General features: G+C 46.3%; 1 long non-coding RNA gene across 2 annotated transcripts; it reads right to left on the reverse strand.

Moving 5' to 3' along the window:
• Positions 1–6,909: 6,909 nt before the first annotated feature.
• LOC147024126 (uncharacterized) lies at positions 6,910–20,412 on the reverse strand. 2 transcript variants are annotated; one of them, XR_015058881.1, is made up of 4 exons: positions 20,224–20,412; positions 19,144–19,341; positions 12,265–12,351; positions 6,910–8,289 (listed from the first exon to the last, which is right to left on the reverse strand). It is a non-coding gene; the product is annotated as an uncharacterized LOC147024126 (long non-coding RNA). The 2 variants fall into 2 exon arrangements; XR_015058882.1 differs by lacking the exon at positions 19,144–19,341 and having other exon boundaries at positions 6,911–8,289.
• Between the last annotated feature and the right edge of the window lie 5,394 nt (positions 20,413–25,806).

Here is a 25,806-nt window from a genome sequence, read left to right on the forward strand (position 1 = left end):
ACTTACCCATAACGTATTCGACGTGTTCCAGCGTTTTACACAAATTTTCCAAAAATCGGCATAAGCTGGCTAAAACGTCAAGGTGTGACTGGGCCTTTATACATGTGTGCTATTGGAGGTGCCTTATTGAATAAATACATTTAACTAATTTATTTTTTCAATTACTAATTGTGAGTGTCATGCAACAAACATACAGGCGTTAGCCAGTAGCATGCCACCACTGATTTCTGCAGTCACATCGGGCTTCATTCCTTCCAAAGCAAATAAATCTTTCAAAAGTAATTTCCTCAAGAGAAATGGATTTCATATAAATAACTATCTGATACTTTCATACAAAGGCTCAGCTTTTGCGGATAGTCAAGGCTCAGCTCAGCTTTTGGAGGGGCAGGCAATAGGACGATATTACCAAAGGCCCTGCCATTTCACACCACTGCATTGTAACCGTGCTTCTGGTCATCATAAGGAGGTCACCTCTCTTGGTGTGACCGTTTCTGGTCTCCGTATGGCCAGATCACTCAAATGTTAAATGGGACAGCCAGCTAAATCATACAATGTCCTCTGTTGCATCTGCACCACATCAATTCATTCAGATTGAATTTTGTTGAGATCTAACTCATGGCCAGAGGTGACTTGAAGGTGACTACGCTCTCTGAAAGAAGTACAATGTATTTTCATTTGTTATGTATATATTTTTTCGAAAACATGTCAATTGTGCATCTAATTTGAACAATCGAGGTTAATTATGCAGCCTGGATTAGAGGTACGCAAAATCACCTCAAAGCTGTCTAGCCTGGGTTTGAATCCCGACCTAGCTATAAACTATCACCCCAGTGTTTCACAGGCCAGGGCGATTCATCAATGTGTGTGCCATCCCTCGGATGAACGTGAAACTGGGCGACCCATCTCCCCACATTAGTTGGTGGACGTTAAAGATCCCACGTGTCCTTCATGAAGAGTAGTCAAGCCATCGCCGCTACCCCAGCCAAATTCCAAATTCCTGCCCTAACTTAGAGGGCATTGCATCAGTGGCACAGCTGCACTTTCATCCAACGATGCTACCCTGCAGCCTTGTGCTGCATATGAAAGAAGAATAAGAAGATGTGGTCTGCAGCACTTATGATTTTAACTGTTTAAATTTTATACCAGACCAAACACAATCATTTTACTTGTTATTCGTATAAAAGTACTGAGCTTCTTTACAAGGGTGATGGAAAATATTTGATTTTCCAATGTAATACTACTTTTCGACAGGATGGTTCATTGGTCATGCACTTGCCTTTTAGCGGTCTCGTCTGGATTTAATCCTCAACATGACTATAAACTGTTATATTGGTGCTTTGCAAGCAGGGTGTTGGATCTGAGAATGCAATCACAAAGATGTGCTTTAGCCTCAGGACCCTTCTGCTCGCATTGATTGCCAGTGGACATGAAATATCCCAGTGTCTTTCGATGAAGAATAGGCTTGTCATCTTGGTGCTCTGACTGAATTACAAATTCCTGCCCTAATCAACTCCAGTCGAATGTCATGCACAGACAGCTCGTTAGTGAATGACTTGGGCCAATCCTACATGTACACGATGAGCCACCGACCCCTTATGATCTGGAATATAGTGTAGGAGACTAATGAAGCACTGCCATTTCATAAGTGAATGAAGTTTCATGTCCAATCCATCAGTTTTTCATTATAAATGTTCAGTTTAGTGCAACATTTGTCTCGATGCTTTGGAGTCACACTGGAGCTTTCCTGAGACGTCTCATTGTGGAAAATGATCAGTCAGGTATTGGCAAAGATCTGTGACATTCCAATTGTAGCTACTGGAGAGCAACTGGATATGCTGGCTCCATCATAAAAGCAACAGCTTGCATGAAAAGGAGAACTGGCAGGAGGGGTAGGGGCACAAGTTTCCTTTACTGCCCTCCCAACCTCCAAATATCAGAGTACCAGAAAGATCATGTGAATAAAAGGGTTCTTTTTCAATCATTACATCACAATTCCAGCCACAGAGCTCCAGATATAATGATTTCTTGCAGAAGTACCCGGCATTGCCCAGTGCTGTTGTAATCCTGTTGACATTTTAAAGAATCAAATTTGGCTTTTTGTATTTTTGTGTGGGCCTAAAACACTTTGCTACACTCACTAATGAATGGGGTCAGGTCAGGTCAGGTCAGGTATGGCAGCATGCGCCGGAGCAGTGCGTCACTGCATCCACTTTCCGCCGGTACTCCAGGAGTCTCCATTTGGCCTTCCCCCAAGCAGATTCCTGGCCCATCCCCATCTCCTTGAGATGCTGATCAACCTGCTGCAACCATGATGCACATGGTCGGCCCATTTTCCTCCGAAAATCAAGAGGCTCCCTTACCGAATCTGGTGAGCAGCATCAGCGTCAGGAAAATGAGCCACATGTCCATACAGCCACAGCTGATGCTCAGGGACTTTACAGGTAACAAATCTCATTTGAGTCTCTCTCAGCTACCGCTCTTGGGATCCAAAGTCCGACCAGCGATAGCCAACGATTCTCCGAAGAAACCTGGCTCCAAAGGAATTAAGGCTCCGTCTCAGATCCCTGGTCAGAGTCCAAGTCTCACATCCACAGAGCAAGACTGGAAGCACCAACGACCTGAAGACATGGACTTTCGTCCTCACGCAGAGGTACCGGCTGCGCCACACCCCATGATCCAGTGAATTAATGACTCCCAGGCCCAACCCAGACGTCTGTTGACCTCCGGCTCACAGTCAGCAGAGACATGAATATCACTGCCAAGGTAAGTGAATCTCTCCGTGACCTCAACATCCTCACCACAAACAGGCACAGACAGGAAAGCAGCATCCAATATGTCATTGAAAGCCTGGATCTTAGTTTTGACCCAAGAAACCCGTAATCCCAGCGGCTCCGACTCCACATTCAGCATCTGGAGGGCCCCCAAAAAGATATCTAGTCTCCGCAAAGATGACTGCATCATCTATGAAATCAAGGTCAGAGATCTTGACATTCCCAAACGATGCACCGTAACTTGATCTCTCCAAAATGCTCCCCAGAATCCAGTCCATACAAGTGCTGAAAAGTGTGGGGGCAAGTACACAACGCTGATGAACTCCAGTAACAACTGGAAATTTGTCAGAGATGTTATCACCACATCTCACAGCACTCTCAGTGCCAGAGTTCAGATCAGACATCAGATTGATCAGTTTTGGTGGCACCCCATGAAGACCAGGAATCCTCCAGAGGGCATCCCGATTCACTGAATCAAACGCTTTACAGAGATCATCATAATCTGCAAGCAGCCCCTGCTGAAATGCTCATCTGTGTTCAGTGAGACCCAAAGAGCAAGGAAATTGTCAATCATTGACCTCTTTGGTGTAAAGGATGACTGCTCTGGATGCTGGTGCTCAAGCAGATGGTGATGAACCCTATCAAGAATTTTCCAAGCAAAGACCTTGCCCGGCACTGAGAGCAGCGTCACCCCTCGGTAGTTGTTGCAGTCTTGGCGATCACCCTTCCCTTTCCAGAAAGGAACAACAAGGCCCCTCTTCCAATCAGTTGGGATGATGCCTGTGTTCCTGGCAGAGCACAAAACTGCATGCAACGACACGAGTGCAGCATTTCCACCAGCCTTGAGAAGTTCAGCATGGATGCCACAGATCCCAGGAGCTTTACCTCATTTCAAACGGTTCACCGCAGCTTGTGTTTCCACAAGTGAAGGTGGACCACAGTTGATTGGTATCAGGCACAGAGGCTGGGATGGTATCATTCTCCTGGATTTAAGCTGAAACTTCAGAGCTGCTACAACAAAACTGTGGTCAGTATTTAGGAACTGAGCACTCCGGTAGACCCTGCAGTTCTGGATCATCCTCCAGTGACCATCAATGAGCACATTGTCAATCCCCTTTGCCACACCGCCAGCGTTGGAACACCAAGTCCAGCAATGGCCTGTGGGCGCTTCAACCATGAACCAGCCACCCTAAGTCCATGACTTCTTTCAAAGTTCACAGTTCCAGTCCCATGGGGACCAACACATGTCTCATTAACCATCCCCATCAGTTCCAGTCGATGCATTGAAATCCCCTAAGACTAGAAGAGTATCTTGCCTGGAGCACTGAACAACCACAGACTCTAGCGTGGCATAGAATGCATCCTTCACGGTGAGATCACTCCCCTCAGTCAGAGCATATCCAGAGACCAGGGAAATGACACCCAAGGAGTGACGAATCCTGAGTCTCATAATAAGCTTGTTGACTGGTGTTACCTCAATTATCATTGGCATCAGCTTATTGGACACAGTTACAGCAACTCGTTTGGCATGGTAGCCATCAGAGCGACCAGACCAATCGTCGGTGTAACCACCCGCCATAATCTCGCCGCAATCCGGTCTCCAAACCTCAGAGAGAACTGCAATACCGATGTACAAACGCTTGAGCTCAGATGATAACGGAGACAGGTGATCATCCTCTCTTAGAGATTGGACAATCCAGGCACACACCCGAAGGGACCGCCTCAGGTTAACCCAAGGAGAACGCCGTTTGGTGGACGACACCTTAGCATCACCCCAAAACACACTACCGCAATCTGACCCAGGAAAGTTATCCCGTGGTTTCACTCCTATCAAAGATTGCAGGTCCCGAAGGCTTTGCTCCAATCCCGTCATCCGGTGAGCTGCCCTGATAAGGGAAGCTGCACAGGAGGTACTCCCACAGAGTGGATTTTCAGTTTTTTTTATGCTTCTGGAATGCTTTGTGGGGAGAAGGATTTTATGGTGGCTGGAGTGCAAATCCTGCCACCAACCTCCTAATAAAAAGTAACTCAACTGCAGGAGGACGTCCGCAGACACAGTTGGGCACTAGATATGGATGGCCGTTGGCTCACAAGGAGCTCCTCTGCCCTTCGGCAGGTTTTGTTCTTCATCCTGCTCGGTGTTCATATCATGCACCCTCCTCAACAAGAAACTTGGTGGGGGAGACGGTTTAGTCGCCGACAACCCGACCATGGAACAGGTTAGTACAGGTTTACATGGTACCTGTAAGCAAGTCGCGGATCTAATTGGACCTGACCTGACATATTACTTTTCATGGATCATGTAATCATGATCAGGGTCAGGGATCATGTAATATTACTTTTCTCATCGCTACAAAGGTTTAGACACTGTGGAGCGATTTAAAAAATCCAAACAAAACTAACCATTTTTTCCAGAGATTTGAAAATAAAATATTTGTTGCCAAAAACACTCCCTGGCATTCAATGATAAACCTCTGAAAGCTTAACGAATATCTGTTTGGCCATCTCTGAAAAAAATGGTGACAGACAGACAGATAGATTGAGAAACTTCTCTCTTATAGTGTGGACGAGCAGAGCCTACCCATCACTTCAATGACAGACCAATTAGTTGTCATGGTTGCCAAAAAAATTTGGGCGAGGAGGAGAAGGAAACGAAGACAAATTTAACAATGCAAAGAGTGCTTTAACACCTCCCCCCCCCCAACTCCCACCCCGTCCTCACGTCCCGCTCCCCATCTTTCTCCCTCCCATCCCCCTTTTCGTCCTGATTTCCCTTCTCACTCGAAATGTTACACACAATAACAGGTTTTGACAGGCCCCTCCATGTTTTTTTGTTTGGGGGGGGGGGGGTGAGGGTGGGGGAAGAAGCAAAGGAAGACATATTTACTTATGCGAAGAGTGCGTTAACCTCAGCATGACCCAGGTAAAAAACGAAATTGTAATACCTTTTTCCACCACCACCACCACCAGGTGGCGCTACACGGTACCCATTCACATAGAGAATTTACACCCCGGGCCCCCCACCCCCCACACCCTTGCGTGAAGACGCGGCCACACAGCCATTGTTTCCCCCCAACCACCACCACCACCACACCACAAAGTTGTATTTATACCCCGAGTTTGGAGATTAGAACTTAAAAGATGTGGCCATGCATAAAAAACAAAGATTGGCACAGAGGGAGAGAGACAAGTGTTCCATGCAGTCGATATACAGTATATATATATATATATATGTGTATATATATATATATGTATATATATATATGTATATATATATATGTGTATATATATATATATACATATATACATATATATATACATATATATATACATATATATATGCATATATATATATATATATATATATATATATATATATATATATATATATATATATATATATATATATATATATATATGAGCCTGGTGTTGGCGCAGTGGTTCGGGCAGCGGCTTGGGATCCAAAAGGTCCTGAGTTCAAGCCCCGTTGGGCCACTGAATTAATACACCAGGGGGTTGACTCAGCCTGTCATCCTTCCGAGGTCGGCGAAATGAGTACCAGTATACTGGGCCGGTGTATACCCCGGTTAAAATAGGTGTACTATATCCCTGTGTCGTAAGAGGCGACCAGGGTTGCGTCAGGAAGGGCATCCGGCGTAAAACATGTGCCAAATCACTATGCGGATCATACGGATGATCCGCTGTGGCGACTAACGGGAGCAGCCGAAAGAAGAAGAAGAAGATATATATATATATATATATATATATATATATATATATATATATTTATATATATATATATATATATATATATATATATATATATATATATATATATATATATATATATATATATATATATATATATATATATATATATATATATATATATATATATATATATACAACTCATGATCAAAAGAGAGACAAAGACTTAAAAGGCAAATACAAAGATGAGAATGCATATACCGACACAACACCCTCAGAGAAAGCTGAGATGCAGTGGGAGGAAGCTTTATAGAAAAGCAGTTAAAAGCGGATCTTTTTTGCTTTGTAAACATATTCTGCTGATGGATAATTATTGACCAAAAACAATATGCACTAGAGGCATTCATGTCTCGCAATAAACCACAACTTCTTACATGCAAACGCAACTCAGCCATCTGTACTCTTTTATTACTTTTGCCATAAGATTACTATCTATTTCACCCAGAGGCATTTGAAAATGGAGCTCTGAGAAGTCGTACACAAAAACCACATTAACATCTCCAGATATACAAACGTTACCCACTAATTCACTTGCAAACACATTTATGTTCAATAAGCAAATAACAGTTGGCATGAACACCAACAAGGGAAAAGCTGTTTGCAAGATGCATTGTAAACACACTAATATTTATGATATCATAGTTCCACATATTTTATAAAGATGTGCACTGCAAACGTGCACCAATCTGAAACCAAGCTCTATCTTCTCTCGTGAATAAAATTATCATTGATGTTCTGTACAACATATTAATCCAACACGATAGTGCACAGCAGAGGGAGTGCACTTACCTTTGAGCTGGGTTCTATTTCCAACCCAACTACAGACTGTCGCATTGGTGTCCTGTAGCCAGAGAGTTCCATCACAAAGCATGCCTTCGATTCCGATGGACATGCAGCTGGGTATAACATCTGCTATCATTAATTGGTGGACAATGGAGATCCCACCTTGTCATTTGTGAAGTTTCAGTGAGTTATTCCCAGGATCCTGGCCAAATTGAGTACTCCTGCCACCTTCAGTCGAACACCAGGCATGGCCAGGCAGTTCATAAATGACATCAATGATTAAAAGTTGGGAATAATTGGGGCCGTTAAAGTAATAGTAGCAGTCGTTATTGCCATGCAACTCCAGGCGGCAGCTTGTAGCAAGTTTGCAACACAACATGTTGGAAACACGAGATACACATCAGAAAGAAGCCAGATAGAAGCCACTCCTGAGAAAAAGGCATGTGACAGCACGTCTGGGGTTTACAAAAAGGTTACTGAAAGACTCTGAGAGCATGAGGCTAAAGATTCTGTGGTCTGATGAGATGAAAATTTAACTCTTTGGCCTGAATGCAAAGCACTACGTCTGGCAAATACCGAGCACAGTTCATTACCCATCTCACACCATCCCTACCATGAAGCATGGTGGTGGCAGTATCATGCTATCGGGATGCTTTTCAGCGGTAGGGACAGGGAGACTTGTAAGGATAGAGGGAACAATGAATAGAGCCAAATAGACAAATCCTTGAGGAGAACCTGCTTCAGAGTGCAAAAGACCTTAGACTGCAATGAAGATTTACGTTGCAATAGAACAATGACCCCAAGCATACAGACAAAACAACACTGGAAAGGCTTCAGAACAAGATGTCAAAGTCCTTGAGTGATCCAGCCAAAGCCCAGATTTGAATCCCATTGAGAATCTGTGAAAAGACTTGAAGATTGCTGGTCACCGACGTTCTCCATCCAACTTGACAAAGCTTGAGCAAATCTGCAAGTAAAGAATGGGAGAAAATCCCCAAATCCAGATCTGTAAAAGTGATACAGACATACTCAAGAAGATTCGAAGCTGTAATCGCTGCCAAACGTGCTTCGACGAAGTATTGACTTTGGGGGTTGAATACTCATTGGCGCAAGACATTTCAACTTTTCGTATTTGATCACTTTGTAAAAATTTTGAAAAACATGTTTTCACTTTGTCATGATGGGGTGTTTGTGGGGATTGGTGAAAAAATTTAAATTTAATCCATTTTAAAGTCAGGCTGTAACGCAACCAAATGTGAAAAAAGTTGAGGGGTGTGAATACTTTCTGGAGGCATGAGACAGTATAAGATTGGAGAAGTTGGGATTATACATGTTAATTTAAGTAATAAACAAGCAAGAGCAGACCTGGTCTCGGACAACATTTCACCCACTTTCCAGTGAGCTTCCTCAGGTAGGTGTCAGTGTGTATGTGGCTGTGGGTGTGTGCATGCATATTTATTTACTTATGTGTGCCTGTGGCTGCTTGGCTGGATAATTTTTTTTAGGGGGCCCCACTGTGCCACTGATGCAATGCCCCCTGTTACCAGAACACTGGTACTCATTTTGCCAATCTCAGAAGGATGGCAGGCTGAGTCAACCTGTCTGGAGTTAATTCAACTGCTGACAGGGGCTTGACCCCAAGACCCGAAGATCTTAAGATCTTAAGTCAACGCCAGTCTTTGTGTGTACACACAAAAGTGGACATGAGCAAAGTCTGATTGCTTTGGATTATTTAGCACAGAGTGCAAATGGGTGTGCTGTCATTATTGATAAACAACATATTTAGTGTATTTACAGTTTTTTGTGTATGATTGGACATTCTCAATGAAGCAAGTGCTAACACTTGCCTGGTGTTAGCCCACCACCCTAACCATTAAGCCGAGGATCCAGGGATCCTGAGTTCAAATACCCCTGGGCTGTTGAATTAATACCAGGCAGGGTTGACTCTGCCTGTCATCCTTCCAAGGTCAGCAAAATGAGTGCCAGCTTGCTGGTATACTGTGTCGGAGTGACGACCCATGCAGGATTGTGCCCAATAGTCAAAGAAACTGCTTAGGTAGCACCAATGCTCTGCACAGTGTATGTTCCAAATGGATGGATGGAATTGCTAACACCATGTAGGAATCCCTTTTGAAGATAACACAAGTCAAGATTTTGCATGGGGAAATCACCCAGAAGATACTGCAAGCTGTGTTTTGTTTCATTTGGAGCTAATTTCCTGTTTATATCATGGAATTTGACCACAGATGTTTATGAGTTATTTCAGTGGCAAACGTAATGACCAATTTCATCCAATTATATTCACCTGGAATGAGATCTCGTGATTTTACTGGGCAAATAAGGAGACCAACCTCAATGCCGTGCTCTTCAAACCAATAACAGACAAGTACTAGAAGGGCACTCGGTGAAGCGCATACCTCCACCACCCAATGCCTGATTCACACGCAAGAACATATCGGGCCCAATAAATTTTTGAGATATCATGCGATATGGTATTATATTGTTACGAATTTGGGAATTTGATTGAACACAACATTCAGGTTCCTTTAGCCAGTTATGTCGATAAGTGCTTGTTCCCTAGATAGCTCACCTTCCATTGTTTAATGGGAAGAAATCGATTAAGTGTGCTGTGATTCAATTTAACAGTTAGGGAGCGATCATAACACAATGGAGATGCCCCTCCCCCTCTTCAGCGAAGAGGAAGAAGAGCCCTCCCGTCCCATGATTCATGACGTCAACAACTCCCTCCCACCCGTGGTTGAGCGGGGGATGGAGCACGAGGGCATGAGTCACGCTGGGAGCGGGTGGAGAAGAATAAAGAAGAGATCCTCTGCTTTGTTCAGGGTGGTTGTTCAGTAGGCCTTCGGGTTTTGCTTGGCTTGGGTGAGGGAGGACGCTTTTTGAAGGCTTTTTGCTTCGGCTTGGCTTTTAGCAGGCCTTTGGGTTCTGCTTGGCGAGGGTCAAGACTTTTGGTTCAGTGAGCTTCGGTTCTGCTTGGCGAGGTGGAGACTTTTTGGAGAGATTTTTGCTTCAGCTTGGCTTTTCAGCAGACCTTCGGGGTCTGCTTGGCTCGGTTCGCTTTTTGGGCTCTTCTTGGTTCGTGTTGTGAGAGGCTTTGTTCATCGGAAGAGAGTTGAGCTGGTTGCTCGGCTGGCTCTTCTTGGTTCATGGAGCTCATTGTTCTCTGCTTGGTTCCCGGCTTGGTGCGACTCATCGGCCTCATCTTAGAGGCGGTTCTTCGAGATAGCGACGCATCGACGGGAAGGATCGGCGCCTCGTCTCACCAGCACGTGTTAGGAAGCACGAGAGGATTCGCTGGAGCTCGGGAAGGATCGCGGCTCATGGCGATTGGATCCAGCTCGCTCTTGCTGGAGCCCGGGTCTGAACAGCTTGAAGACCACACGAGGTGGAGAGGTTCGAGATAGGTTCTGGGTTTCAGCTCATCTGTCCTCCGAGCTGGAGTCAGTTATTAAAGGCATTAGCCACCATTTCTTGGGTGTGTGTGTGTGTGTGTGTGTGTGTGTGTGTGTGTGTGTGTGTGTGTGTGTGTGTGTGTCCGTGTGTCCCGTCTAATAAGTAGGAAACTGTTAAGTGCTTTGTGTGCTGTAAATGATTGTATTGCATTTCATATAGTCGGTATAGTTCTGCTCTTACGTGCTTCCCCTAGTTCCCCATTATTATTAATAAATACCCCAATTGTTAAATGTTTTCAGCTCGTTGCGTCGATTCTTTCATTGACTGAGCATTTTGTGTGTTGGGAGTTAGAAAGCCGTTGGTTTTCCGTAAAAGGGGGACATTCGGACCGACGGTTCTCGGCGATTAAGCCGCTCGGAATCGCGCACGGGACAGGCTCGCTTAAGCGGCTTGTTCCGTACGAGTTCCGTCGAGGGTGGAATTCCCCGGTAGTTGGATCACGTGGGTATTTAGGTAAATTGAAGATTGGCAATCGACCCTACCCACGTGGTCTGCCCATTGGCGTATTTCAGTTCTTGCACAAGGACCCGTCGGCCTCGGAGTTATCCGGGCGGCGATCTATATTCCAGGCGATCGGTCGGGCCGACTCGACTTGCGGCTCCCTCAGAGCGGTCGGTGCGGCCAACGCACTGGCACCGTAACAATATTGTTTTTGGCCCAGTATCTCAATGGTGAAGAATCAATTTTAAAATTGTCAGATCTGGATCCAGATCTTCACCAAAATCTAATCAGTTCGTCCTTGTCACACACCCAACCTGCCCACCAAATTTCATCCAGATATGTCCACAACTTTATGAGATATCCTGCACACAGACAAACAGAGAGAGGGAGAGAGAGGGAGAGAGAGAGAGAAAGAGGTGAAAAAATAACCTCCTTCACCTTCAGTGGCGGAGGTAAAAAGTCAAGAATTGTCATATGGTTTTGGAATAACCCTTTTCCTTTGTCGATTAAAGGATGCAGAGCAATAACGTTCCGCATGAACCCATCCTGGCATGAAGAACCCATCCACATCATATATATATATATATATATATATATTATATAAAAATCGGGAACCATTGGGAGTGCTGATGGATTTGAAATATCGAAAAAAAATTGGAGAAACAGCAAGGGAGGAGAAGAGGAAGAATTTTGAGTCCTGTGAAGAAGTTTGGAGGCAAAGGATGAATGGGAAAGAAGGTTGAGACTATGAAGAGGGTAAGGAGGATGTTTGAAGCATACAGATTTCGTAGTGGGAAGGGAGATCGAAGCATAAATTGGGGCAAATTGGGCCACTTTGCAAATATAATATGTGGATGGAGTAAAAGGCATTCATTTCTTTAATTTTGCTCTTTTAGTGGCACTTGTCATGGAATCCTGTTTTAATTTGGCATTCATGCAATTTAGACTCTACTACATGTAACAAGGAAGGGAAAGACTTAAAATTCCAACCATGTCGTACTTCTGCTTGACCTGTGATTCTCCTTACCATGGAAGTGTTCAAATGTCGTTGATGGCATCCTGGCATATCTCATTACCAGTCGGCATCTCATCAAGCACTCTGCAGGCTTTTATACTGCGAACAGAGAAAATATATTGTGTTTACAGCAGTGCTATTTATGTATCAGACTACATCCAACCTGGTGTCCTCTGAACTCATGACTGAGAATTTGTACAGTGGGGTGGATAAAGTGGCAAAGTGGTGACGTCGGCCATCAATACATTGTTACGGCTGTGGAAATTTGCAGAACACCATTAAGGTCCTTAGTTCAGTTAGATCGATAAGTCTTTGTTCAGTTAGATTTCCCCACCGTTGTTTAATGGGAATTATTCGTGTCACCCTGGCTGTGAGTCTTCAGTTAGCCGTTTTTCTTTACTGTCGTTATTTTGGACCAACCACCAACCCAGGCCTGTCGCAAGGGGGGGCATTTGGGTGCAATGCCCCCCCATGGCGCATCTGGTGCCCCCCCACACTTGTACGCCACCCATTTATGCCCTGTTGCACCCTGTGAACAACTTAGTGTTTAAGGATGAGCGCCCACTGTGAACTAAAACCCTTATTCCAGATGTTCAACATGGTGAATAATAAGGCCTTCTTGGATAAACTGTTCTTTAATAATATCCTTCTTTGAATAACAGTCAAGAGATAAGTGTGCACTTGCCAGCGCATCTCCAACAGCAATTGGCAAGACAATACAGTCCAAGCCCACAAGATAAAAGATAATAACGCAAGCACCAACGCCAGAAGCCAAGAGGACAGACAGCCGCAAGACCTCGTGTCGAATGTCGATGTTGTGGGTGGTTATATATATATATATATATATATATATATATATATATATATATATATATATATATATATATATATATATATATATATATATATATCATGGATAATTTAGTTTTAAGGAATAGCCAATCAGCATCTTCGATATGAAGACCCTATTGAGCAGGTTACCTGATTGGTTGTAAGTTAGGTATAAATGTAATATAGTCATAATATGATAATATGATTAAGGAAAAGACATAAATATACATAATTAAAGATCACATGCACCGCGTGACCTTCACAACCCGTCAACCCTCCATCTTACAAAAGTAATTTTATAATAAAAATTAAAAATATGTGCGTTTGCAATCGTGCTTACATTTGAAATGATGCAGAAAAACCTGTTTTCGATGCATCAATCATTTAATAAATAAAACCGCCAACCGTCAAATGTCGCGAGTCGTTAGATTAGTGACACGAGTCACAAGGGACGAACCAGGGAGAGCGCAAGCTCACAGCAGGAGAAAAAGACGTGGATGGTGGATATACGAAAATGGCTCAGAAAAGGAAAAAATGCAACCGACGAAAATAAAGAAGATGATGAAAGACATGTTGTGGGAGGAGCTGGAGGAGGAGGAGGAGGAGGAGGAGGAGGAGGAGGAAAAGACGATCATGTCGATGAAATACCGACAGAAGCTGGCCAACCTGGCCAAGCCAGCAACGTTAGCCCTGCAGCTGGAGCCCCAGCACAGGCAGCTTGGATGATCCCGATGATCTTGGAAGTGAGAGACCGAATCAAGTTGTTCTACAGCGGTACCCTGGCCATCTGTTGCAGAACAAGAGTCGCTCGTTTGTGTCCTCGTGGTACCAGACTACTGAATGGCTGGAATACAGTGTGCAGACAGATGCAGCATTCTGCTATCATGTAGGAAGTTTAACACTGCACGCGGCCCAGTGGACTCTACTTTCACAATGCGAGGCTACCGGAATTGGAAACATTCCGTTGAGAAAGGCAGGGGGTTTCACAAACACGCAACTTCAAAGGAACATTTAACTTGTGTTTTGAGGTGGAAGGAGAATGAGAGGCGCATCGATTGTGGTGAGGAGATTTCCACACTCCTCAATGCTGACCAACTAAATAGAAACCGATACTATGTATCGGCTCTTATAGATGTTGTGGGATTTCTCGCGAAAAATCAGATACCTTTTAGAGGGAGCCTTGATAGTTTTGAGGATATGTCAGATGGGCACAGTGGGCTCTTCCTCTCGCATTTAAATGACACACTCAAAAAAGACACCGAGCCAGCCGAAATAATAAAGCATATCCCACGAAACGCAAGCTATACGAGTCCGGAAATGCAGAATGAACTGATCTGCACATTGAGTAATGTTGTGACGGATGCCATCGTGGAAGAAGTAGGCACATCGTAGTTTACCATCAAGGTGGATGGGACGAGGGACCCCACTGAATGTGAGAACATATCAATCATCATTCGCTTTGTATCGGCATCAAATGAAGCAACAGAGCGTCTACTCACAATAGCTACAGCCGACGCTGGAGATGCAAAAACATTGACAGACCTAATAATTGCAGAGCTGACAAAAACAGGACTTGACACGTCAAAAATATTAAGTCAGGTGTACGACGGGGCTTCGGTAATGGCTGGGAAGCACGGTGGGGTGCAAAAGTTGTTGCAAGAGATATTGGAAAGAGAAATCTCCTATGTGCACTGTTTAAATCACCAACTCCATCTGGGAGTTATCCACGCATTGGCAGCAGAGAAAGCTGTCACTGATTTCCTCAAGGTTTGTTGTTGCCTGTACAAATTCTTCAGGAAGCCCACTGTTGCTGCACAGTATAAAGGTGAGCGGTTAAAACGACTTCTTGATCAAAGGTGGACGGGACATTTAGCCACCGTGTCTGTGATCATAGGATCTTTTAAGGATATCACATCCTTACTGTCGGAGATTGATGCAGAGCGCGCCTTCGGTGCAGAGATGAGGATGGAGGCTATTGGGCTTTTGCGAGAAGTCTCTGGGCCTGCCTTCATGTTCATTGCTATCTTTGTACAAAAACTGCTGATGTTGTTAGATGGCCCTAACAGACTCTTGCAGGCAGAGGACATGGACTTGCTAACGGGGTTGGAACTGGTGGCGAGTGATGCAGAGTGCGTGAAGAAACTCCGCTCTGAGGATGAGTTCACTGATCTGTGGAACAAGGCCAACGATGCTCGCACTTCTACACCTGCACAATGCACAGTGCATAAGAACTTGGAACAGTTTGTAGTTTTGGAGACTACAGGACAAAACAACGACAATGGCAAGACGGAACTGCAGAGGGTTTTTTTACAGCGCAATTGACACTGTGCTTGGCGAGATCGCTCGGCGCTTCAGTGAGCGCAACACACAACTCGCCCGTTCACTCGCTGCCTTGAATCCTGAAAATGGCACGTTTTTGGATCCCCACTTGCTCCCCACGTTTGTCAGGTCAGGTTCGATCTGTGACCTGCTACAGGTACCATGTAAACCTGTACTAACCTGTTCCATGGTCGGGTTGTCGGCGACTAAACCGTCTCCCCCACCAGGTTTCTGGTGAGGAGGGTGTTTGGATATGGACACCCAGCAGGATTAAAAACAAAACCTGTCAAAGGGCGGAGGAGCTCCTTGTGAGCCAACGGCCATCCATATCTAGTGCCCAACTGTGTCTGCGGACGTCCTCCTGCAGTTGGGTCACTTCTTATTAGGAGGTTGGTGGCAGGATTTGCACTCCGGCCACCGTAAAACCCTTCAATCCGCAAAACGCAAAAACGCAAAAAAATCTGAAAACCCACTCCGTGGGAGTACCTCCTGTGCAGCTTCCCTTCGCAGGGCAGCTCACCGGATGACGGGATTGGGGCAAAGCCTTCGGGACCCCCAATCTTTGATAGGAGGGAAACCACGGGGTAACATCCCTGGGTCAGATTGCGGGAGAGTTTGTCGGAGTGGTGCTGAGGTGTCGTCGACCAGACGGCGGTTCCCTTGGGTTAACCTGAGGCGGTCCCTTCGGGTGGGTGCCTGGAATGTCCTATCCCTAAGAGAGGATGATCACCTGTCTCTGTTATCATCTGAGCTCAAGCGTTTGGACATCGGGATTGCAGCTCTCTCTGAGGTTCGGAGACCGGATTGCGGCGAGATAATGGTGGGTGGTTACACCTACTATTGGTCTGGTCGCTCTGATGGTTACCATACCCAAGGAGTTGCTGTAGCTGTGTCCAATAAGCTGACCCCAATGATAATTGAGGTAACACCGGTCAACGAGCGTATTATGAGATTAAGGATTCGTCACTCCTTAGGTCTCATTTCCCTGGTCTCTGTTTATGCTCCGACTGAGGCGAGTGATCTCACCGTGAAGGATGCATTCTACGCCACACTCGAGTCTGTGGTTGATCAGTGCCCCAGACGAGATACACTTCTAGTCTTGGGGGATTTCAATGCATCGACTGGAACTGATAGGGACGGTTATGAGGTGTGTGTTGGTCCCCATGGGTCAGGAACTATGAACCAGAATGGCACTAAGTTCCTTGACTTTGCAAGAAGTCATGGACTTAGGGTGGCTGGTTCATGGTTTCAGCGCCCACAAGCTCATCGCTGGACTTGGTATTCCAACGCTGGCGGTGTGGCAAAGGAGATTGACCATGTCCTCATTGACGGTCGTTGGAGGATGATCCAGAACTGCAGGGTCTACCGGAGTGCTCAGTTCCTCAATACTGACCACAGGCTTGTTGTAGCAACTCTAAAGCTGCACCTTAAATCCTGGAGAATGGTACCATCCCAACCGAGGCTGGATGTTGCCAAGCTCAGGGATGAGAGAGTAGCTGAGGAGTTTGCGAACAGGCTGAGTGGACACTTGGGGGGTCTGGGTACTTTGGAGGGTCCTGAAGAGTTGTGGAGCGCCTTCAAGACCACCGTCCTTGATGTTGCCGGTGGATGCCTTGGAGCTCACCGCAGGGCAAAGAAGAATTTTGTCTCTCAAGCGACACTGGATACCATTGACCAGAGTCGCAGGGCCAGGCTGAATGGCAGAGCTGAGCTGTTCAGGGAGCTGAGGCGTAAAACTGTACGTGCACTGAGGGTGGACAAGGAGGCCTATGTGCGAGGAATCTGTGAGGGGGTAGAGCATCACCTGTGGACAGGTGATTCTCGTCCCGCTTACAGGGGAATTCGCGCATTACGTTCATCCAAGCCCATCCCTCGGAGCACTACAGTTTGAGCAGAGAGTGGTAGGCTCTTGACAGACGAGTCTGAAGTGAAGGCCCGCTGGGCCGGTTACTTTGAGTGGTTGTACCAGGCTGATCCCCCAACTGTCGAGTTGGACGTCAAGGGTGTTACAATCCCTGCTGCTGACCCTCGAATCAACTGTGGTCCACCTAGGCTTGTGGAAAAACGGGCTGCGGTGAACCAGTTGAAACGGGGCAAAGCTCCAGGGATCTGTGGCATCCATGCCGAACTTCTCAAGGCTGGTGGAAATGCTGCACTCGTGTCGTTGCATGCAGTTTTGTGCTCTGCCTGGAACACAGGCATCATCCCAACTGACTGGAAGAGGGGCCTTGTTGTCCCTCTCTGGAAAGGGAAGGGTGATTGCCAAGACTGCAACAACTACCGAGGGGTGACGCTGCTCTCAGTGCCGGGCAAGGTCTTTGCTCGGATAATTCTCGATAGGGTTCGCCACCATCTGCTTGAGCACCAGCGTCCAGAGCAGTCAGGCTTTACACCAAAGAGGTCAACGATTGACCGTATCCTTGCACTTCGTGTCCTCACCGAACGCAGACGAGAGTTTCGGCAGGGGCTGCTTGCAGCCTATGTTGATCTCTCTAAAGCGTTCGATTCAGTGAATCGGGATGTCCTCTGGAGGATTCTTGGTCTTCGTGGGGTGCCACCAAAACTGATCGATCTGATGTCTGAACTCTACTCTGGTACTGAGAGTGCTGTGAAGTGTGGTGGTACCATCTCTGACTTATTTCCAGTTGTTACTGGAGTTCGTCAGGGATGTGTACTTGCCCCCACACTTTTCAGCACTTGTATGGACTGCATTCTAGGGAGGATGTCAGAGAGATCAAGTTGCGGTGCGTCATTTGGGAATGTCAAGATCTCGGACCTTGACTTTGCAGATGATGCAGTCATATTTGCGGAGACTTTAGACATCCTCTTGGGGGCCCTCGAGGTGCTGAATGAGGAGTCGGAGCCGTTGGGATTACGGGTTTCTTGGGTCAAAACTAAGATCCAGGCTTTCGCTGACATCTTGGATGCTGCTGTCCTGTCTGTGTCTGTTTGTGGTGAGGATGTTGAGGTCGTGGAGAGATTCACTTACCTTGGCAGTGATATTCATGTCTCTGCTGGCTGCGAGTCAGAGGTCAATAGACGTCTGGGTCGGGCCTGGGAAGTCATGGATTCACTGGATCATGGGGTGTGGCGCTGCCGGTTCCTGTGTGGGAGGAGGAAAGTCCGAGTCTTCAGGTCCTTGGTACTTCCAGTCTTGCTCTATGGGTGCGAGACTTGGACTCTGACCAAGGATCTGAGACGGAGACTTAATTCCTTTGGTACCAGGTCTCTTCGGAGAATCCTTGGCTATCGCTGGTCGGATTTTGTGTCCAACGAGCGGTTGCTGAGAGAGACTCGGATGAGATTTGTTAACTGCATAGTTCGTGAGCGACAGTTGCGGCTGTATGGACATGTGGCTCGTTTTCCTGACTCTGATCCTGCTCAACAGATTCTCTCAGCGAGGGAGTCTCATGAGTGGAGGAGGCCAGTGGGTCGACCACCTGCCTCATGGTTGCAACAGGTTGACCATCATCTCAAGGAGATGGGGATGGGCCTGGCATCTGCCTGGGGGATGGCCAGACGGAGGCCCCTGGAGTACCGGTGGAAAGTGGATGCAGCGACGCGCTGTTCTGGCACATGCTCCCATACCTGACCTGACCTGACTTGCTCCAGCACATCATGACATAAACAAAGTCAACCATCAGTGAAACAGAATGTGTGGTTGCAAAGCAATTTATTCTCTCACAGACAGAAAAGCAGCCAAACGAGAGATGGACAACACAAAAACTCCTCTCAACATACCACAAAACGCTGGAAGCCATGCCAAGTGTAGTGACTGCTATGAGACTTGGACTAACATTTGGTGCGTCCACTGCCATGTGTGAAAACTCGTTCTCAACCTTGAGCAATGTCTTCACTGACCATCGACGGTCCATGCGCCATGCATGCAAGGCACAACTGGTAAAGCTGGCCTTCGAGAGAGACCTCACACGTAAATGCCTGAATGAATGGAAGGAGAAGGTCCTTAGAAGATTCCACACCGAGACACGTCGCCTGCAGCTCTTCTGACAGTGAGTACAGCAGTATAAAAACTATACGAGGAGTTCAGATTGTGTGTGTGACTGCTGGTGATGCGTGTGTGGTTGTGGTTGCAGTGTGGTTGTGGTCAGCACCCGCCGTGGTCGGCTGCTTTGTACTTCTGATGTTTAAGTTAAATGTTGTGTTTGGTGCTTTGCATATCCCATATCTAGTGCTTTGTGCATAACCTTACCTCTGTGTAATTGACTGCTTTAAATGCGGACCTTGTGCTATCTTCAGGCTGGTCGTATTTGCTGTTGATAGTTTAACGTGATGATCGCAGGTCATAGCCTCCTGTATCTTATTTCAAAGTGCACTGATTCTGGTGCCAACCTCCCCCGTTTAGTCATTGTATCTCTGGTATATTAATTTTTCTAATGCCAATTCTTGACAACACCTTGTATAAGTGCTCCTGAATTGGTGCCAATTGTTTAATCATTGAATATTTGCATTGTGAATGTGCCAGTTTGTTGCGGCTCTCCTGCATTCGAATAATTTTAGGCCAAAAACATCGGAACATATTAAATCTAGCTGAGATCAATTTGGTTAATATGCGACGGCAACCTCAGTATAGATGTCAATGCTGCGTGAATACAATAGTATACCGGGTTATCAAAAATATTAAATATAATATTGTGCCCCCGCAATACAGTTCATATGCCCCCCTTAATACTGAGCGCTGGCTACGGGCCTGCACCAACTGCTTCACAACAACCACAACCACACCTGCCTCTCAACAACCACGCCATCCTCACCACTCCGCCAGCAACCGTCAACATCTCCACACCACAAACATCGCCTCACCTTCGTCTCCAAAACGACGCCATCTTTGCAGCAGCCGCGGCGAGTCCCCAGCGAACAGCGTCTCACTGCAAACTGACGCGGGGGGTTTCGTTGTGAGTGCAAGCGACGATGAATTCCACCCTGCTGTGGAAGAAGACAAATACAGCGAGCGGCAAGAGAGCGTCCCCGATTTGGCGGGAAAACGCCTCCTCCAAGAAGGTTCCCGCAGGTTCTGGAATGAGGGCGGGGCGAGAGCGGAGGGGCGAGGCGAGAGCAGAGGGCGAGGCGAGAGTGGACGGGCGGGGCGAGAGCGGAGGGGCGGGGCGAGAGCGGCGAGGCGGGGCGAGAGTAATAAAAGGGACGCACGGGGCATTCGTTCTCTCTCTCTCTCTCAGGCGTTCATTTGGTTGCTGGTGCTCTTGGCCATTCTCTCCTCTCCTCTCCTCTCCTCTCCTCTCCTCTCCTCTCCTCTCCTCTCCTCTCCTCTCCAGAAGCGGTCCATGGAGCGACTCATTCGTTGGAGCTTGTAGTCGGTGGAGAGTCCGGGCGTCGCGAAGGAAACTCGGACTGGAGGCGCAGCTCTGCCAGCGGTGTCCCGCGAACCTGCGCGCTCGTGCGAGGAGAGCCGGAGAGAGCTCTCCGGCCACGCTGAAGGCCCAAGCTCAGGCGCGGATGCGCTAGCTGCCATGGGGACAGGACATCGAGGCTCACACCACAAGGCACCACGAGGGGGCAGGTAACCTGCAACGGTCTCGTGGGACTCGTTCGGTCTGCCAAGTCCCTGCCCTAAAGCTCTATGGGCCCAGCCTGACCCCATTGCCTTTGAGGGGGTCTTTTCCTTTTCTTTTGAATGAATGTTGTGGTTCCGAGTCCTGTAAGTACAACTGTTGTGACTGTACATAATTGCTCATAGACGGTCATAGCCCCTTTTGCTTTTGCTTTTATTGATTCCATACCTGCATGGCTGTATACGTGTGGAAAATAATAAATGTGCTTGTGTGAATGTTAGCCCGTTCGTCATGTCCTTTTTTTCCCCCCATTGAACCGCTATCTCGCTCTCGCAATACTAGTTGGTTATTAAATAACCGATTTGGGGAGCAACCCACCTCCCCCATCCCCTTTGTAGAACCCCTTAGACCTCAATTTTTTTTTATTGTCGTGAACAAACTTTAGTACATCGTGGATGGTAAAGATGGTGGTCAAGTTTCATCAGAATTGTATACTGTAGTCTTGGAGAAGAGAGCAAATACATATTTTGGGGGGGGGGGGGGCAACTCACCTTAAATCCCCTTGGAGCACATTTTTCTAATATCATGAACAAACTTTTAGTATGTCATTTCACCAAAACTTTGATGAAGGTTGTCATGAGGCTTCATTGGAATTGTGTGTATTGTTTAAGAAAGCAAATACCTCTTCGGAGAGGCAACTCACTCCCCCCCCCCCCCACCGGTAAACTCCCTCTGTAGACCCCTTCAGACCTGTTTTTTTTTTTAATGCTATCATGGGTGATGAAGATTGTAGTCAAATTTCATTGAAATCATATGTGTAGTTTCTGAGAAGTTGCAAATATTTGTGGACAGGCGGACGACGTGCCATCCCATAAGCTCCCCGGAACTACTTTACAGGTGATGTACCACGTCCGTATGTACCTCTACCTTGTAGTAACTGTCGACTGTACATCCCGATCAGGACACGAACTGCACTGTACAGCTCGGTAAGTGGCTTAAGCACTCAGAGCACTCCGGAACGCCTGGCTTGGCAAGTGATAACCAATTGCCGTCGATACAGCGATGCACCCAGAAACGCTCGTACAATGTCCGAATTGGACAAATCAACACTTTTGGTGGGAGTTGGAACTGCTGATACTTTCACATCTGGTGCTTACATCCAGGTCAAAAAAACGTGGCAGCCTCAGACCCCAGCGATGTTACCCAGGAAACGCCTGAAGACCCCAAACTGCGTATGCAATTGTCGAAAAAAAAAGGTAATGAAGCACACGGAGTTTCACTCAATAAATTTACCCTTTCTGCACATTCCATAATTTTTCTTCACTCAATATAATCGTCCGAACAGTTTAAAAAGTCAAGTTTAATGTTTTGCTCAAACAAATACACTTCGTTATAAAAAAATCGCTAGTTGTTGACATTTTCGGATTTCACTCCAGATTTCGACACGTATTTTGTTCACCAGATGCGATTCTCAAATCCGACATAATATTCCGTGAGAGTAGATCGTGTTTCCAAATTGAGGCATGCTTGAATAGGCCAAACAAAATGGCGGCTGAGGCCTCCAGCTTTTAAGAGTAACACCTTCATTGGCTACACTGGTGTTCTTCCGTAAATGTCGACGATTACGGCGATTAAGTGTCACCTGTTAACTCGGGACTGAACAACGTTCGAACGTGGCTCAGAATGATGTTTCACAATCAGCTGGTATCCACCTTTTGTAGCCCGTAGGAGGCTCCATTCCAACTCGATCATTCTGATGTAATGGTGGAAGATCTTTGAGTGAAAACTTCTGTTTTGCTTTTGCCAGGTCAAAGTGCCCTTTTACAGCATCACGGTCATAAGCTGTCGACACCAGAAGACCTCTGGCAATGGGAAGAGTATTCCTCGGATGTCTTCCCATCAGTAGTTGAGCCGGTGATAGATGAATGCCTTCCAGTGGCGTTGTGTGATAATCCAGCAAGACCAGGTGCTTGTCTGTAGATTTTAACCAGAGTCGTTATATTGTTTGTGCAGCCCTCTTTACCTCTCCATTTAAACGTGGATATCTGGGACTGGACGTTCTAAGAATGATTCCATGATCTTTGCAAAATTTCCTTACAAGTTGTGAGTTGTACATAGTCCCATGCCCACTCCATCGAGTCTCCATCTCATGTAGACATGTAGACCATGTCGACTAAACTGTGCTTTGAGCCGCTCAAGAGTTTTACTGCAGCGTAAATCCTTCACTTCATCCACCTCAATGAATTTGGAGTAATAGTCATCCGTTATCAGGTATGTCTTGCAATCAAACTGGAACAGGTCTGTCCCAATTTCACTCCATGGTAGATTCGGTGTCGGAGTCTGTTTCAGGGGCTCAACAGGCAGGCCATTTTGATAGTCTGCACACTTGGAACAGTTCTGAACAGTTTTCTGAATCTTTGTCCGCATTCATGGCGGGCCAGTATAGAACCTCCCTTGCTCGTTGGTTACACTTGACTATTCCTCAAGGCGATTTGTGAATCGCTCAGAATGCAGAGTCTCAGAGTAGGTGGTACGACAATTCTCATGCCTTTGTATATGATCGCATTGCTCACCGAAAGTTCACTCTGGGAATCCCAGTAGGGTCGAAGACAGAATGATACATCTCGCCTTGCCTCTGGCCATCCATCAAGAATCATGGATTGTAAATGACCGAGTTCTGACAGTAGTTTTTTGAAGATCCGCATACCTCGTCAGACAGTCCAGTATTGAAATATGCTCCAAGTTGTCTTGTTCTGAATGAGTATCTGGCAGGTATGCTCAAGAAAGGGTGTCTGGAAGTTGCATATCCTCCTCTCTTCTGGACTGAATATTGAGGTCATACCATTGCAATCGTAGTAGCATGCTCTGCAGTCTCATCTGAGCGGACAGCAACGACTTCTTGGTGATCATTGTCGACGGTGACTGCTTTCCCAAATATGTAACAATGAAACTTCTTGCAGGCATGAACTATGGATAGCATCTCCTTCTCTGTGCAGACACTGTCTCCGTCTCCGTTAGGGTCCTGGAACTGTATGCGACAGGTCGGTTATCCTGTAAGAGAACTGTACCAAGTCCACTTCAGCTCGCATCACAGTGAATCTCGACTGGTTTGTTAACATCAAAGTTGGCAAGAACAGGCAGAGAACAGCAAAGTTCCTTCAGTTTCTCAAATGCTCTGGCTTGAGCCAGTTGTCATTGATATTCAACGTCTGATTTCAGCAGCTCTTGGAGTGGAGCTAACTCATCATTCAACCGAGAGATGAACTTTGACAGAAACGTAATAAATCCAATGAAGCGCCTCACAGCTTCCTTATCGGTCGGAATTAGCATACTATGAACTCCCTCAACTTTGGCCGGATCAGGCGATAATCCATCAGCAGACAGTATGTGTCCTACGTTACCGTACCTGTGACTGGTGGATTTTGCACTTCTGCAGATTCAACTTCAGATTGTAATTTGTTGCTTTCTCAATCACCTTTTTCAGAATTCGATCATGCAACTCCATGTTTGCACCACCTACAAGAATGCTCCATCTATGCCTTCAATCATCTGATCCATGATCCTCTGACAAATTTCAGGTGCACATTTCAGTCCAAAAGGAAGCTGAAGCCACCTGTACCTACCGAATGGTGTATTGAAACGTGTCAGATGGGCCGATTCCTCGTCCAGTTTGATTTGTAGCAACCCTGACTTCGTGTCAAACACTGAAAACACCTTGGCATCAGGTATACTTGCAACGACCTCAACCGTGCGCATGGGATGGTGCTCACTCTTGATGACTTTGTTCAGATCAGGCGGATCAAGACAGATTCTCAGTTTGTCATTTCTGAGAGATACCACCATTGAGCTGACCCATTCAGTTGGTTCATTAACTTTGGTAATGTATTCATCCGATTCCATCTCCCCGAGTCGGGTTTTAATACGTGGCAAGAGAAGTTGGTTGGCGCCACGAAGCGTGTACTACTCCCTTCACACCAGGTTGCAATTTCATTGTATACATGCCTGGCAGAGTTCCAGTCGTTCGCACTAGATCCGGATATTCCTTCAACTCAGCAAGAATGTCAATGGGGTCCACTTCAGTTCCAATGGAATGAAGTCTGAAGATCAGACCCAGAACTTCAGGTGTATCTCCAGATATGATGTTCTCCTATGGGAGAACGACCACTTCAAATGTTGTGGTGAATGTCTTGCCACAGTACTAAATAGGAAGATTCACGGCTGCTACGGGTTTTATCCTGCGATTTGAGTACGTACACAATACCTTTGCTGATTGACTGAGTTCAGCAGTGTGCATGAGACACTGATAATCAGATAGTGTCATTGTGTTGCAGCGAGCTCCGGTATCAATTCTGAAGGTCACTTGCCTTCCTGATACCAAGAGAGACTGCCTCCCTTTATCACCTCGTGATGCAACCGTTGTCTGCAGTGCACCGATCCGTGGAATTTTCCCAATGGTTTCATCCATGTACTCGGTTGTATCAGCACCAGCACCGTCCAACAGAGTTTCAACTGAATGTATGCTGAAGGCAAGCTGAAAGCCAATGGTTCGGTTTCTTGCAATAAGAGCAGGTGGATCCAATTGCTGGGCATTCCCCGTGATTCCGTGCATGGTTAGGATCTTCACCACAGCGGTGGCAGCTGTCCTTACACTGAGGTCTATTCGGGGTTGTTCTCCTGCGTGATGGTATTTGTGGGGCTGCGTTCAGTTGTGATTTCGGCCTCGCTTGTTTGTAGTGTATTGGAGCTGCACTTGTGTCCTCATCACGGACAATGCGAACTTGAGTCCTTGAAAGCTCATGTTGCTGACCAACTTGAAGAGCTTTGGCCAGCATAAGTTCCTCACCTCCGTCTAATAGGCACTCCTGGACCTTCTGCT

Source organism: Eptatretus burgeri, chromosome 6 (genome assembly GCF_056783735.1).
Source record: "Eptatretus burgeri isolate ZD-2024b chromosome 6, Ebu_testis_v1, whole genome shotgun sequence".
NCBI classification, from domain to species: Eukaryota; Metazoa; Chordata; class Myxini; order Myxiniformes; family Myxinidae; genus Eptatretus; species Eptatretus burgeri.